The sequence below is a fragment of the Phyllobates terribilis genome, unplaced genomic scaffold, assembly GCF_046119375.1.
Source record: "Phyllobates terribilis strain yellow unplaced genomic scaffold, ASM4611937v1 Scaffold_12__6_contigs__length_324123572, whole genome shotgun sequence".
Lineage (NCBI taxonomy): Eukaryota > Metazoa > Chordata > Amphibia > Anura > Dendrobatidae > Phyllobates > Phyllobates terribilis.
In genome coordinates this window covers 263,196,220-263,213,152 of record NW_027362772.1, presented here as the reverse complement: position 1 = coordinate 263,213,152, position 16,933 = coordinate 263,196,220, and positions in this window count along the sequence as shown.

Sequence of the window (16,933 nt, the reverse complement as noted above, 5' to 3'; positions counted from 1 at the left end):
TCTATACATGGGCAAAAGCTGCATTGGGTTTCCAGTAATGATGAGCGCAAGTGCTTGTTACTCGAGTTTGCCTAGGGTGCTCGGGTATGTGACGCGCCCCCTGGGACATATTCCTTTTTGAGGGGAATACCCGGCACCGGATCAGATGGGGGGGGGTTGTAGTCTCCGAGCGGCTGTGACCCGGCCCGTGCCCAGGGCGTCAAGCTCAGTGTTATGTGGCAGTCCTACAGATGTTATTAAGAGTTCTTTTGTGTCGACTACGCCACCCGTTGTGATGCGGTCACTGTGGCCGCCGCTGCAGCAGGGTCCGCTGAGGCTGATGGTGGGTGCGCAGCTTGGTGGGATAACCCCCAACGGAAGGGGTATAGCCTCAGGGGGGACAGGTGCAGAGGATGGGGGTTGTGGTGGTGCAGTGCAAACGGCAATGAAGACAGAGTCGGGTTGTGCAGTTAAGGGTGTTTACTTACTGCAGATGTTGTACTGGTCACTCCAGCTTCGAGTGACCACCCGAGCCGTGCTGCGTCCACCAGGTCCTGGATCCAGCCAACCCCCAAACAAGTCCGGAGCGTGGCCCTGAGCTCTCCTTCTGTCCCGTTCTCTGGCCGTCCCCACCAGTGATCCACCTAGGTCCAGCTCCCTCGGGCCTTCTGTTGGGACACCCTTGGCCCTGGGTTCCCTGACCCTTCTTGTGGTGTGCCTTCGGGGTGGATGTGATGGGTGACCGTGGCAAACGCTGCCCACGGTCTCCGGTCTCTGGCTAGGGTGTGTTTTCTGCCCCCACCAGCTTGGGATCCGGTACCCTGTGCCGACTCTTCACCCGGGGATTTAAGTTGGGATCTTGGAGTCCTTTTCTGCTGTTTCCCCCTCTGGGTCTCTCTTTCTCTTCTCCTCTCTCACTCTGGGTCTTTCTTCTCCTCTGCTCTCAGACTTCCTCTCTGCAACTGACCCTGTTCTTTGATGGTGCCCACCTTATATACACCCTCTATGTGTGAGCTCAGGTGACCAGCACCCAATGAGCTCCTACCTTTACCCAGGCTGCTCCCCCTATCTGCCCCTACACTACTTGGGATGTACCACCCCCCTCCCACTCCAGCCAGGAACAGACTCGGTCGTACCTGCACATTTCTAAGTGGGAGTACCGTCGGTCTGCTCCTCGGAAATGGGATGTGTGTAGTGCATGCAGCCTACCGAGCTCAGTTCCACGCTCCTTCCTTACTCGGGAGTGGAATATCACACCTCTGGGTTGAGGTGCAATACCCCTGTAGCAGCCGAACCCTCAGGGTGCTACATTCCCCCCTGGTAAATCACAGCACGTCCTCGGGCTGTAAGACAAAACACCAAAAACATACAAATTTTTGCATAAACTTATAAAACATATAAAACATTATATATATATAAAACATTCTCGTCGCCTCTGGCTCCTCCTCCGGTCACTGTGCAACGCGTGACCGGGTAAAGTGCGACAGTCTTTCTGGAAAACTGGTTTTCCTATAAAACCGGTAGGGGGCGCTTTAGGACGCGCAACTATATACAAGGGACAGTGTGGCCGCTCTCAGTCCTCGGCCAGGTATTGGGGAGGGATGACCGCTCTCAGTCCTCGGTCAGTGGGATTAAGGGTAAACGGGTGAACAGTTCACATCAGCTGGTCCCAACGGGGACTATATTTGCAGTAACAGTTTCTTTGTACCCTGGTCGGGTAACTATTTACAGCACCTGCTCCGCTGTACTTAACGACGTCTTCCTCCTGCTCTTTCTTTGGGGATCTTAGCTTCAGACCCGTCCGGGTCCTCTTGCTCTTCCTCCTCACATCGCAGCTCCTCTTCTGTCAGGCGATGCACATGGAGGGCGTAAGGTCCTTTGGCACACTTGTGCCGGGTAAAGGTGACCTCGTCCCCGATGTAAAGGTCACGACCTCTGTGCCCCTCCGGCAGATGGGACTCCACGTCTCTGCGCGTGACAAAGACGTCGCCGGGGGTGTTGTGGTCTCGGATGAAGCCCCACCCGTGCTGCATGTTGAACTTGATTACAGTCCCGGTGGTGCGGGGACTGTGCGCTGCACGGGGGTCCCTCCTGGTCCGGCTCTTCTGCTCGGCGCTCCTTATTTGGGCCTGTTGTTCCCGGACCCGCCTCTCTCTCCGCTCCCTCGCAAACTCCTCGAGCTGCTGTCGGCAGCACTCAGCACGCTCCGCTGCAGCTGCCCGGGTTTCTTGAGTGAACCCCATTAGATCTTCTCCGGTGGGGTCCCACTCAAATTGGGTCTCTTCAAGCGGGGGCGAGATCCTTATCACGGGCTTCGGAGCCGGAATCAGGGGTGCACACATGGCCCCAACCCTCCTCTGGTGCTCCAGTCCATAATATTCCTGGGGCCAGATGAAAGGCTGCCCGTCCGGCCACGTGTGCTGGGCAAACAAGTCCTCTCCCAGACGCGGCACCCTTGGTTTTACGGGCGCGGGCGCGGTGGTGGTGGCGCCCGGGTTACCCAGGCCTTGCGGCCAGGCCTGGGGCACCTGGAAGGTGAAGGGCACCGTTAGGACGGCGGCGCCCTGGGCTACCTGGCCTTGCGGCCAGGCCGGAGGCTCTGCGGAGGTAGGGGGCGCTGTTGGTGATGCGACGCCCGGGAATTCTAGGCCCTGCGACCAGGCTGGTGTTGCTTCCTGTTTTGCCACGCTCGGGGTCGTTGCGCATGGCGTCACAGGGGTCGCGGCGGCGGCTTCCGGTTGGGGCCTAGTCTGCGTCGGTGACATGGCGTTTTCGGGCACAGCAGGGGGACTTTCGGGCTCTGCGACGGGGAGCTGGGGCAGGTGGGCGGTTTCCCGGCTTCGGGTATAGGCGTCCCCTTTACCTGCCTCCATGCGTTCGGCTCCCTTCTCGGCGCCGTCTTCAGCCTTTGGTCCTCCCGCGCCATCCTCAGAGGCGGTCTGCTTCCTCTTCCAGGGTAGCGTGCTCCGTTGACTGGTCTCAGCTTGCTGGGCCATCTGCCGGCTCCATTCCGCCAATATCTCGCGCTGTACCCGGGCCATCCTCCGTGCGAGGCCCTCCAGGGCAGTCTGTGCACACTCCCGGTCTCGGGGGAGCTGTGCTAGGACCTCCACTAGGCCTAGTGGGGTCGTGGTGTCTAGCAGGCTCCTGACCAACGGGTCGGTGCTGCTCTGCTCTTCTTCCAGCAGGCTCCTGGCCAGCGGGCCGGTGCTGCTCTGCTCTCCTTCCTCGGTCTCTAGCAGGCTCCTGGCCAACGGGCCGGTGCTGCTCTGCTTTCTCGCCATCTCCGGGTAAGCTCCTCCGCTACTCTTCTCCAGGCTTCTTGCCTCCGGGTGCGCTCGCTCTAGACTGCTCCAAGCGGCACCCATCTTTGTTCTCTCCTTTCGTCCCCTCCCACCTCGAGGGCGGTCCCGGGGCCACTTGGTGACTGTCAGCTCCAGGGGCTGTTCTTTCACGCTGACAGACACCTCTAGCATCACAGTCTCTGTTGGTGGGGGCGGTTTCCACTTTTGGCGCCATTTTCGGTCCTGGCCCACGATGGGAGGTGGCCTCTCGCCACCCTCTGGCACGCCCATAATGGCGTCCGCTCTTCCAAGGCGGGAAACCTTCGGAAATGGCGGGAATCGCTTCCCAGTGGCGGGAAACTCTGCAGATGGCGGGAAAACGCTGTTAATGGCGGACAACCGGCGGGAATCGACTGGTGATGGGGTCCGATGGCGGGGACCCTCCGGAACCGGCAGGAGACTTCTTTTTGAGGTAAACTCATTCTTTTCTTCAGGCACGCAGTACCCGGTTGTTGCGGGCACGTAATCCTGCCGACTACGCCAAAGTTGACGCGCCCCCTGGGCCATATTCTTTAGGGGGAATATCCGGAGCCGGATCAGATGGGGGTTGTAGTCTTCCGAGTGGCTGTGACCCGGTCCGTGCCCAGGGTGTCAAGCTCAGTGTTATGTGGCAGTCCTACAGATGTTATTAAGAGTTCTTTTGTGTCGACTACGCCACCCGTTGTGATGCGGTCACTGTGGCCGCCGCTGCAGCAGGGTCCGCTGAGGCTGATGGTGGGTGCGCAGCTTGGTGGGATAACCCCCAACGGGAGGGGTATAGCCTCAGGGGGGACAGGTGCAGAGGATGGGGGTTGTGGTGGTGCAGTGCAAACGGCAATGAAGACAGAGTCAGGTTGTGCAGTTAAGGGTGTTTACTTACTGCAGATGTTGTACTGGTCACTCCAGCTTCGAGTGACCACCCGAGCCGTGCTGCGTCCACCAGGTCCTGGATCCAGCCAACCCCCAAACAAGTCCGGAGCGTGGCCCTGAGCTCTCCTTCTGTCCCGTTCTCTGGCCGTCCCCACCAGTGATCCACCTAGGTCCAGCTCCCTCGGGCCTTCTGTTGGGACACCCTTGGCCCTGGGTTCCCTGACCCTTCTTGTGGTGTGCCTTCGGGGTGGATGTGATGGGTGACCGTGGCAAACGCTGCCCACGGTCTCCGGTCTCTGGCTAGGGTGTGTTTTCTGCCCCCACCAGCTTGGGATCCGGTACCCTGTGCCGACTCTTCACCCGGGGATTTAAGTTGGGATCTTGGAGTCCTTTTCTGCTGTTTCCCCCTCTGGGTCTCTCTTTCTCTTCTCCTCTCTCACTCTGGGTCTTTCTTCTCCTCTGCTCTCAGACTTCCTCTCTGCAACTGACCCTGTTCTTTGATGGTGCCCACCTTATATACACCCTCTATGTGTGAGCTCAGGTGACCAGCACCCAATGAGCTCCTACCTTTACCCAGGCTGCTCCCCCTATCTGCCCCTACACTACTTGGGATGTACCACCCCCCTCCCACTCCAGCCAGGAACAGACTCGGTCGTACCTGCACATTTCTAAGTGGGAGTACCGTCGGTCTGCTCCTCGGAAATGGGATGTGTGTAGTGCATGCAGCCTACCGAGCTCAGTTCCACGCTCCTTCCTTACTCGGGAGTGGAATATCACACCTCTGGGTTGAGGTGCAATACCCCTGTAGCAGCCGAACCCTCAGGGTGCTACATATGCACCGAGTATCGCGGGTGCTGGAGTGACATGTTCGAGTCCCCGCAGCCGCAAAATGTGCGGGGATTGCCTGACAAACATGGGCAATCCGAGGGTCGTATTAAAAACGGCAATACACATACAGGTGTCCTCAGTCTCACATGAAAAAGGATAGGTCATGTTGAAGTCCCACCATTCTTTCCCCTGACCTCTGCTGTCATATAAGAGTATGGACACTCTCATACACCTTGGATGGTGGGTGGATCTGCAATAATTGTTGGAGTTCAGTGTGGTCGTCTTTTAGGTAGAATCACCCCACCCAAGTGGAAAAGCCCCTGATATAAGCCAGTGAGGCTTCCCTATGGTGCTTATACTTTAACCATAGGGCTCATTTTCTGCAGTTATAATGAATTATACTGCATGTGGCAGCCTTCCATATACTTTAGATACTGTAGCTGTCAGATAGCAGCTATCTCACCCACTCCTCAATATATGAGAGCACTCGTTCGGCCGAGCGCTCCTATGTTCTCTATGAGAAAGCCGCTGTGCGATTCCTCTGGCTGCGGCTTATCTCAGGGAGAACAAAAGGATCAGCTGTCCAAAATCAGACATGCTGTATTATTATCCCCCCCGAAATAATCTATTGGGGGGCAGTTTGGAGGTCTCTATACATATTAGACTTTGGGTCAAACCCAAGATAGAAAAAAGATGAGCATATACTCCGCAGTAAGTAAGTAAATAGTAATAGTACAAATGTATGTTCTCCCCGTGTTTGCATGGGTTCTCCAGTTTCCTCCAACACTCCAAAGACTGATAGGGAATCTAGAGTGTGAGCCCCAATGGGGACAGTGATTATAATGTTTGTAAAGAGCTGCAGAATTAATGGCGCTTTTTAAGTGAGTAAAATAAATTACATAGGGTACTTAGAGACTGTTTTTGATCAAAAGGGTGTAAAAGCCATCCCACCACGACAAGGTGTACCCAATCGGGACAGTCCTATCCTCTAGTATTAAGATATAAGACCTCAACTTGTGTCAGCTGACCTCAATATAGATGGGGGCAGAGCAGGACCCAGTCCGACACCCGTCTTTGAGAAGTTATATAGATGAAATGTCGAGCTCAGAAAGGGGGCTACCCTCGCTTTGTACAAAGCAAAATAAACTACAGCAAAACCAAAGAAATGAGCCGGAGCATAACTTCGTATACATGCAACCAGTGTCAAACTGGATTGGCAAAGGTCCCCCAGTAACATGGAATTCTTGGGGCCCCACTGTTCAACTACATGCAAAAATAACCTGACCCTTTACTTATGCTTCTATGTAATATTAACTTGGCTAGCTTCCTCAATGAATGATAAGATGATTCTTTTTTCTGCACTAGTCATTAGTAGTTCTTCACAGGGGCCTGCCGGAGGATTTCCCTGTTATCATGTGGGCCAGTCCGAGACTGCATGCAATTTATAAGAGCATGTATGTGCTCATCTTAAGTTTTGTGTGTTATATAGCCGCAGTGTGAACATGCACTTAAACGTTGCATATATAACAATTTATGCTCCAGCTCATTTTCTTGGTTTTGCTGTTGGTCGAACCCGTCAATATCAGTGACATTAGTCTAATGTGTATGAGGCCATACTGGCCTTACCCTTCACTAATCAGCCTGGACTCTGGATTGATACAGTGTAGAAAATTGTAAGATCGATTTGTGCAGCTGTTGCTGATGTACTTTGCTCACAGAGCATTGTCTACACCGGATACAATTGAATCCACTATTTTACTGAGGTCAGGACTAGTCATATAATGATTTACTACCAACAGACAGGTCTTGTGCACTGACAGCCAACACATATCATGACAATGGTGAGAAATTGAAAAATTACAGCCCCAATTCAGCAAACAATTTGCACCATGAAGATGTTAGGAAACGGTTCCAAATGTTGCAACGTTTTGCAGCTTTTTTACATTTTTCTGCCTGTACTGATAACATTTTAAGCACGGCTGAAAAAAATAATTATAATTTATGCCACAGAAGTGGAATACATTATAGGAGAACTGTACTCCGGTCACTGACTGTCTCTTGGCGCGTCTTACTCCTGCGGACTCTGCATCAAAACTGGTTTATATAATGCCAATTCTGATGTATTGGCCCAAGGTTTAAAAGTAAAAAAAAGTCATTTATTCAGTGATTAAGCTTTATTTGGATACAAATAGGAAACCCCTTTAAAGTTTCCCCCTTCGCTTTAAAGTCACGGTGGTGTGCATGTCGGGAGATAAGGCCTAATCGTAATCGTCGTTTTATGTATTTATTTTTTTTCCATAAATCAATAGTGCACATGAAAATAAGTAACTTTGTAATATATCTTATCGGAGAAATCTGCTTCTTTTCTCCGCCAGGACAGATTTTTCTCTCTCAAAATTCTCAATTCACGGGTTCAAATTGCCCCTTCAGAGAGGAAGAGGACTAGAACTCTATAGCGCCACCTGTTGGAAGCTGCGATCCTATAAATCACTATCGACCCTTTAACAAGTCTTGCAATATGAGTTAGGATAAAAGGCAAATCAGAATGTCAATTTGCAGACATGGTGTTTTGGGGTATTGCCCCTCATCAGTGAAAAGTATGAGAACTGATTTGACTAGATGACGGCTCTGGACTGAGGTCTAAGGGATAAGGTTTCTCCTTGTGGAGAGTGACATACTGGCTCTGGCATGCCAAGGTAAGGAGGCTTAATCGCCGTGGTCACACAAATTCCAAATTGAGAGAACAGGGGAAACACCAAGCGCAATAGGGTCTTATCTGATGGATTAACTTGTATAGGTGAGGGGTCCCCTTAGACCTCAATACCCAGGTAAAATCTTCGTACTTTCTCATCACTGACATAGGAGATGACAGTTGGTGCTCATAAAGTTCTATGAAGAAGTGTAACCTATATTGTCTGTGAAGCGCTGGGGAATTAATGGCGCTATATAAGTGAGTAAAATAAATAAATAAACTGTCATTTAGGAGAACGTGCAACAGAATCTAGCTCCTCCCTCCTTCATAGAATTTTAAAAGCACCAACTGTCATCTCCTATCTCATTAATGGAAAAATCTGTCTTCACTGAATATAGAATTTACCCATGAATCGAGAGTGAATGATCAGCCCAGGAGGAGAACGAAGCAGATTTCTCTGATAAGATATATGACAAAGTTGCTTATTTTCATGTGTACAAATGATTTAGGAGATCAAAATTAAAATGACAATTACTCTTTAACGTATTAACAGTTTTTTTTAAATAAGGTTTATTGTATGTATTATTCCACAAGAGAGGGGTAAGGGGTGAGTTTTATCCAGATGTTGCTCCTCTCCCGTCTTTTGAAGGTGATACGTGTCTAGTAATCATCAGTCACACAGAAATGAGACGGTATCAAGGAGAACACAAGGTCACATAGGGCAAAAACCATATTTATTCTGGACAATCTTACTGGAAACTGCCCACGAGCTGGAATTGATTGACACGGCTCCAGGGAAGAAGTGTCCAGAACCAGAGGACGAGTACAATAAGGTAACTGTGTGACCAAGATGGCTTGAGAACTGCACATATTAGTCCTCTTAGGCTGTGTGCCCACGTAGCATTTTTCAAGCGTATATGCTGCGGAATTTCCGCAGCGTAAACGCTTGAAAAACGCATGTATATCCGCACCCCATGGTCCCCAATGGGATTCCGCAAGTTCTATGCACATGTTGCGGATTTTTCCGCAGCGTTTATGCCGCGTTCAAAAATCCGCAGCATGTCATTTAATTTTGCGTTTCCGCAAGCGGAATTGCCTTAGTCCAATGCATAAAAAACACAAGGCAATTCCGCATGTGGAAAACGCGTGATAAACGCGCGAAAAATGCGCGATAAACGCGTGCGGAATTCCGCATGCGTTTTTCCGGGAGAGGACTTGCATTTATGCAGCAGAAATTTTCTGCTTCATAAATGCAACGTGGGCACATAGCCTTAAGGCTATGTGCCCACGATGCAGAAATGAAGCAGAAAATTTCCGCAGCGTTTCTGCATGTTCTTGGCAGTAAAAACGCTTGCGGATTTTACACGCGTTTTCGACGCGTTTTTGCAGCGTTTTTACATGCGGATTTGACTTGCGTTTTTCAAATGCCTTGGGACCTCAAATCCGCATGCAGAAATGCACAAATAATGGACATGCTGCAGATTTTTCTGCAAGGAAAATCCGCTGTGGAAAATTCCACAACATGGGCACAGAACATGCAGATTTTCATTGGGGATCATGGGGCATGTATTACCAAGCATTTTGCAAGGGTTTACGTTGCGGAAATTCCGATGCAAAAACGCTTGAAAAACGCATCGTGGGCACACAGCCTAATAAAGATAAATTGAAGTGGATCTGTTTCCAGCTTTTACAATGTAGACTGTAAACATTGCATAGCTCTAAGACCTGATAAGACTGGTGTAGTTACTTTGAAAATCCTTGTAAAAATGGCTGTCTAATCTTTTATGACCGCTTAAATTTACCCAGCCGGATTGACAGCTCCTCAGTGTGCCTCCTCCCTGCTGACGTCTCACACTGCTCAGTACAAGCTGCAGAAACTGAATACACTTGGGCTCACGATCTCTCTTGCTGTTTTTATTCTTATTTTAACATAAGGACAATTACAGCCATTCTGCCATGGATTTTCAAAGTAAGTGAACCAGTCTCATCAAGCGTCAGAGATCTATGTAACAATGTATTCAGTTTGCATTGGGAAATCTGCAGACAGATCTGGTTTAAAGATCAGTCTACTCAATGTGTGAACACGGTCTACGTTTTTTGTCCATGGATACAACATAGAAATATACATGCACACCGGCCAGTATTGCAGTTTTGAGCAGTTGTCATGATACGGAAAGAGGAGAATGCTTCAATTGTTCTCTTTAAAACACTTTTTGAGCAGGTGCACAATGCAGCTGGAAGGAGCCCCAGACCGTAATTATCTGACATGCAAACAGATCGGACCAGGGCCTGCAGCAATCCAGCCAAGGGTCGGATCACATGTTGAATCCACAGTTTGGGTTCTTGCCACGTTTTTCCAAAATCTTGGCAAACCTCAGTGTCTTAACCGTGATTTTTGAAAATTAAAGGGGTTGTCCAGACTTCTGATAAAAGTCTGCAGTCACTTTATGTGTCTGAAGACTTGTTAATCCTAACAGTGTGCAGTGCGTTCACTGTCAGGATTCACCGGTATTGCGGGTGGTCACGTGACCCCAAGTATACGGAGCAAACCTATAGCATGAGTTGACCAGCGCTGCAGATTACATATGTTGTGGATTATCACTGTGGATTTCCACAGCAAAATTACAGCATTTCCTCCACTAAATCAGCAGCTCTTTACTGCTAGAATCCACTCTGTAGTAATGTAATTTTCATCAAATTGTGCTGATTTTGTTGCAACGTCATGGGCATTATTGGATAGGGCTTGTAGATACAAGCAATTTTGCAATTTCCTGCTTATTAAAATTTGCAGCCGTTCTTGAGATATCAGCACTTTTATTTTGTTTACAGCTCATTGCCTTGGAGACCGACCACCACTGCCAACAATCAGAGGATGTGCAGTGCTGACAAGCTCTTTTTTTTTTATAGAGATTGTAAACACTGTTTTGAAGCTAGAAATAATCACTAAAGCGAGCAGATACCTCCTAATACCAACCATTGCTTACAAGCTAAACAGCAGCGGCGGTCGGTCTCCTAACCAACGAGAAAAGAAAAGTGTTAATATCTCAAAAGCAGCTGCAAATTTTAGCAAGCAGTAAATTGCAAAAATGCATCTTATTACAAGCACTAGCCGACTATATCCATCTATGAAGCATGGGATTAACCCTTTAATGTTAGGTTACGCTAATCTATTTTTTTATTTGCAGTACAATTTTTTCATGCATCTTGACTTACAGACCGTACCTGTAGTTTGAGGCCGGCCGCCGTATTCTTGCTGTCACAAACAATTGAACCTGATGAATCCTATTACAAACAGAAGTCAGGATGCTTTATACCTGTAGCCTCCGGGCTCTTCGCATTATCATTATTATTTTTTAGAAGCGTGAAACTGTAGGACACAAAAGAGAATGTGTCGTTCTGTTACCTCATAGATTATTCATACTAAACTACCCAAATACAATACAATTTTATATATATGTGTGTTTGTATCTGGTGTACAATCCCTTTCTTCAGTGCGTATCATTTTGTGCATTCTATTTTTCCATTGTTACAGTTACTAACTGAAACAGTATAACTGTGAACATGAGGAATACCTGACCCTATGGCCTCATTCACACATCCGTTTTTTTTTTCCATATCTGAAAAACGGTCGTCATGAGTATTTTTGATCAGATTTTAATCAGTGTTTGATCCATGTGTCAGTTTTTACCTTCAGTGTTTCATCAGTTTTTTTCATTAACAAAAAACTTTCTTGAACTTTTCGAAGAGTCAATGCAAAGTGAATTTTTCATGGACCCCTAGACTTGAATTGCCAGATATGTTTTTTCTTTTGCAGAAGCTCATTAGGCAAAAACACGGACATGTGAACTGCTCCGTAGACTATAATGGGTATGTGAAAAACATGGATAGAGCATGTGCGTGAAAGAGGAACGTCTGAATGACACCACATTCCGAGCTATAGACAAAAGATACCTGACAACCTCTCGCCTTCCTTTTAATTTCTAGGTTACTTACGCTAGTATTGTTAATGTGTCATACAAAACCGTATTCAGTCATCCATAGAAATCTACATGCCCCTATGGTAACCTGATATGTATGAAATTTCATAGGACCGCACACAGAGGGTTTATCTTCTCACATATTCATATGGAAATTGTGATAAAATGTATCATGGCGTGTTCCATCGTATTCTGGAATTTGGTGTTCTCCTCTAGAAGTAGAAGAAGAGATTTCAACCCTGGCTGCCATCAGTGATGAGGCCAGTAATTGGCTACAGCAATTGGCACACAATCATTGCAGGACACCCAGAAAACACTTTCAAGACCAATGGTGTGAGTGTTGAAGCTATGGAGAATTTACCAGGTGAGTAGCCCCCCATACACAATAGATAGCTGTCACCTGACAGTTGCCTTAACCGACTCCTCCATGCACCGGAGTGCTCGGTTCGGCTTGGCAGTTTTCCTGGTTCTACACAAGAGAGTCACCGGTGTGAGTGTTGAAGCTATGGGGAATATACCAGGTGAGTAGCCCCCCATACACAATAGATAGCTGTCGCCTGACAGTTGCCTTTTCCGACTTCTCCATGCACCGAAGTGCTTGGCTCGGCTTGGCAGAGTGCTCCTGGTTCTCTACGAGAGAGTCACCGGTGGCAGCTTATTTCAGAGAGAACAAAAAGATTGGTAGTCTGGAATCAGACATGGTGGATCATTCTTTCCCCCAACAGATGATGGGGCCTCCATACACCTTAGACTGTCGGCTGAACCAACCTATATTGGTGGCTTTGGCTGACGTTAGTCTGATATGTATGGGGGGGTTACAATGTTGTAAATATTTGTCTGTTGATCGCCTTAAGGCCTCCATACACATTAGACTAAAGTCGGTTGAACCCAACAATATCGAAGGTCTAATCTGTATGGAGGCGCCGACCTTCTGATGGTCGGGAGAGATTTTGATTACAAATGTCTGAATTCGGACTGCCGAACACACTATTCTCCCTGAGATAAGCCGCTGACCAACGTGTCAGTCAGCGGCTTTCTCATGCAGAATACAAGCTCTCCTATATATGGAAGAGTCGACTGAGATGGCGGTCTACTGAACGATCGGCCAAAGCCTAATTCGGTCCACAGCCATCTAATGTGTATGTCCGACGTTACTCTCCTATCCTCTACATGTTTACCAGTTTACCATTGTTTTGCCCTAGATAAGTGGTGTCAGTAGGCGACTCACAATCATTTATCTTCTCTCCAGATTCTGGCGGTGTTCACACAGATAGAATTCATTCTTTGTATGGAATGACCTGTGGCCCTTCCCTGTGTAATATATATGTACAAGGCTGGACAGTACGCAGGTTTCGTGATGAGATCTTCACGGTCACTTTCCATACATACGTCAACTATTGTCCCTGAAGATCGATGGTCCAGACAGAGCCCGGGGACACAGAACAGGATAGTGTTGAGCGATCGAGTGTCTTACAGGTGTCTGGGAATACAAGGGAGACTGGAATTCTTATTCCTGTGTGCGGACCATCGTTCAGTCAGGTGTAGAAGACGCCAGTTTTGTGTCAACACAGTCTTATCTTATGGAAACACAACCACCAGGCGTAGGCCACCTGAGACTCTCCTGATGGTTCACTACCCATTATATTTGTCTATTGAAGACGTGTTGTGCTGATTGCTTTTTGGACTTAGGATCAGTGACAATGCACACTGGACATTTTCTGCAATCACTTGACATAATCCGGTTATTCTATCATATGTGGGTTTCCTCTGTTGGAGAAGTGATTATGATGAGTGATTATTTATAGAAAAATAGGTCAAAGGACAGATGTACAACAGGTGTAGGGAGGTTATCCAGTGGTTCACCGTATGCACCAAGACACACGCCTGACAAAACAGCCATAATGAGGACTCCATAGCTCCATCACTATCTGGTAGGTGACCATTCTCCTCTGCTCCGCACATGCCCCCATCACGACTTATGGCCTCCAGTCTCTCTCACCTCTCCATGCGTGTTTGCAAGTCTCAGTCTCTGTTGCATCTCCAGCTAACACCAGGTTCTTTCTAGGCCTGGATAGTCCTCCATACCTCCTATTGTGACCATCACTCAGAAACTGGGACATAACTACAATGAGTGCAGGGGTTGGAGCCTAGTGAGGCCCAAAAAAGTCCTTATGGCCAGTATGAGAAGACCAATACTTTTAAAGACTTCTGATAGTTGGGGGCCCTTTTGAAGATTTTGGATTGGCACCCACAAGCTTCAAGTTACACCACCGCCCAGAAGACTCTCATTCCTCATCTAGTCTTAGTACTATACAAGTAATGGCCTAATACTGATGGACCTGCAAAATAAAGCATGATATATACAGTGCCAGACACCATATTCATGGTAAACTCAACAACATCAGAGTAGTCTGTCAGTAGGCTTGTAGTCCTTGAAGAAAAAGGCAAACGCAAAGACTAAATGGCCGGTATGTAGGCTACAATGGTTCACCTTTCTTACAAGCTAAAGGGGTGTAGGAATCTAAGTTCAGGTAGGGTTCAATCCAGGCCATGGAGACTGAGGGGCCCAAAAAGCCCCTCTGCTAGCAGACTATAAATGGGACATTGTAGGTTGGTGCCCAGGACTGCAACCACCCTGTCAGCCAACCCAATGATTTTAGAAGGACCGTTTTTTTTATTTTTTTTACTATGAGTAGCATGAAAAAAACGCATGTAAAAAACACAATTGCATTTACAAGTGAAGAATATCAGTTCTCTGGGGAAAAACCTCTATCAGAGGAGACCGGCCGAGCGTGCCTGTGTATGGGGGAGTCATGAGGGATCAGTGTCAGCCAAACGATCATTTTGCCGTCAGGTGTCTAATGTGTATTGGGACCTTTAGGCTTTAAGCTTTCACAACTGCCAGTAGGACATGTTAGGACTTGTAGTACCCTAGATGTCAGCTGACTAGACAATGAAGGACAGGCCTGTCCTTTCTGATACCATTAGATAAGTAAAGTGCTTGATAAAAGGGATGTAAATGACATAGTAATCAACTGATGTTAATTGCACAAACAATGTTACCCTGGACAGGATTAACCCTTTAGCGTTTACTTTAGATAAAATCACTTATGCAAATTAAATATTTTACATCTGTCAGGACTGTTTTCCTTTTTTTGCCATTGAGAACCTTCAAGATTGATGCCAAATCAAAATAAATTTGTTAAAAGGGTCATTTACCTTTTACCCAATTCCTGGCCATCCATCTCTGCATTTATAGGTAAAATATGGCATTGTGACTAGATCACCCTTTAGCAATATTTATCGTCTATATATTATATAATCTATAAATTAGTTATTGTTATAAATGGCCTTCAGCTTGATCTCGAGCCATGTCGACTTGATGGATGAATGTTCTGTAGGAAGATCGATCTTGTGCAAGCCTAGATAGGTCCACCTTCTCCACTATTATCTTGATAGTATCAAGCCACTGGGTTGCTGGTCTTCCTCTTCTCCTTCTTCCTTCTATTCTTACAACCATATTGTCCTTGTACATTGATTTCTCTCTTCGTATTATTCGTATTATGTGTCCAAGGTAGGCAAGTCGTAGCTTCGAGTGACATGTCTGGCATGATTTGTTCCAAAATTGATTTGTTTGTAACATCCTTCTCCAGATTTTGAAGGTGTTGATTCTTTGTAACGCCAGCATCCCTGCATGATGCTTGCCCCCGGTAGGGGCGCTGACATGTTTACCATCACGGCCGCTTGGCGGTGTCTCCGTCCCCTGCAGCGGCTCCCTGCTCCAAGGAACTGTGCATGTTGCAGCGGTCTCTGGGAGCGCACTTAGGGCACATGCGCTCCCCGCTTCTTAAAGGGGGAACTCTCACACTCCAGGAAATGTCCCCAGTCAATAGCTGGGAGACATTAGGTATTTAAGGCACCCTCCCCTGTAGGGAGGTGCCTGAGCAACATTAGTGTCTAATCAATCTTGCACTTGCTACTTAGTTGTCAGATCTCAGTTCCTGAATCCATCCTTTACCTGTACCCTGAGTCTGTCCTGTCTGAGCCTGTACCTATACCCCGAGTTCATCCTACGGTACTGAATCTGCTCCGTCTGATCCAGCTCCAATATCCGTTCTGGCCGTGGTCCTATTCCCGCCCTACCAGCTACTCTGAGTCCATACCTTCGTCCCTGTCCCCTTGTGGTTAGCTGCTGCAGTGTGCTGGGGTCTATCCTGGAGTTGTATCTGGCGACCACCTGTGGTTCAAGTCTAACCACACCATCAGGGGCTCTAGGGAAGAACATGGTGGTCTCTTAGTTACGCCCTCCAGGTTTACCCTTTCCATGGTACAGTGGGTCCACACCCACCAGCGTGACATTTTTCTTCTGTCTTGTCTTGTTATAGTCCTGGATTCGCAACCGTATGTTACTACAGAAATGATCAAACTACTTACGAGCCATGTCTTCATCACCAGTGAAATGTTCCTACATTTGAAGGCCTTGTCCAGTGACTTCATTGTTGATTTGCCCATAGCTATTCTCCTAATGACTTCCAGTGTCATCGCTGCATCTTGAGTTATCATTGATCTGAGTAGGTTGAAGTCCATTATACCTTCTAGTTTATCGCCGTACATCTAAAATGTGTCCCGGTCGTACCTGTCAGCAGTCAATATCTTTGTCTTCTTTGTGTTGAGTAGCAGTCCCATGCTCGAGCTTTCCATCTTGACACTCCGTAATAAGTCCTTAATTCCATCTACACTTGTTGCTATCAATGTTGTATCGTCTACGTATTTAAGATTGTTGATGATTCGTCCACCATCTTTGATTCCTTCTTCTTCCACTAAAACTGCCATACCCTGGCAAGCTCCACTGACCCTAAAAAAAAAACACTAAACTGCACAAACAAAAAAGCATTGTCTATAGATTATGCATTTTAAAAACACCAAGGAAAACTCCAGAATAATATCTTTATAATATTAATAATTATTTAAATTTAGATTGTAACTTGAGCAACGGAAATCATGATATAAAGGCTTCCAAACTGGACTATTTCCTTCCAAATTTAGAGAAAATCACAGGTCCCCTCCCAATCTATCCAGAAAGACTCACAACAAAGGGAGAGGTCTGTACTTGTCTGTTTGCCTAATCTAGGATATTCCAAGAGTGCTGATGTCATCCAGTGAAACTCCAGTCATTTTACAATTATTTTTATGGTTTTTATATTATGTATCTGTGCTTTAGGACACGATCATATAAAGAAAATGTGAGTATATTGTGAAGTCTG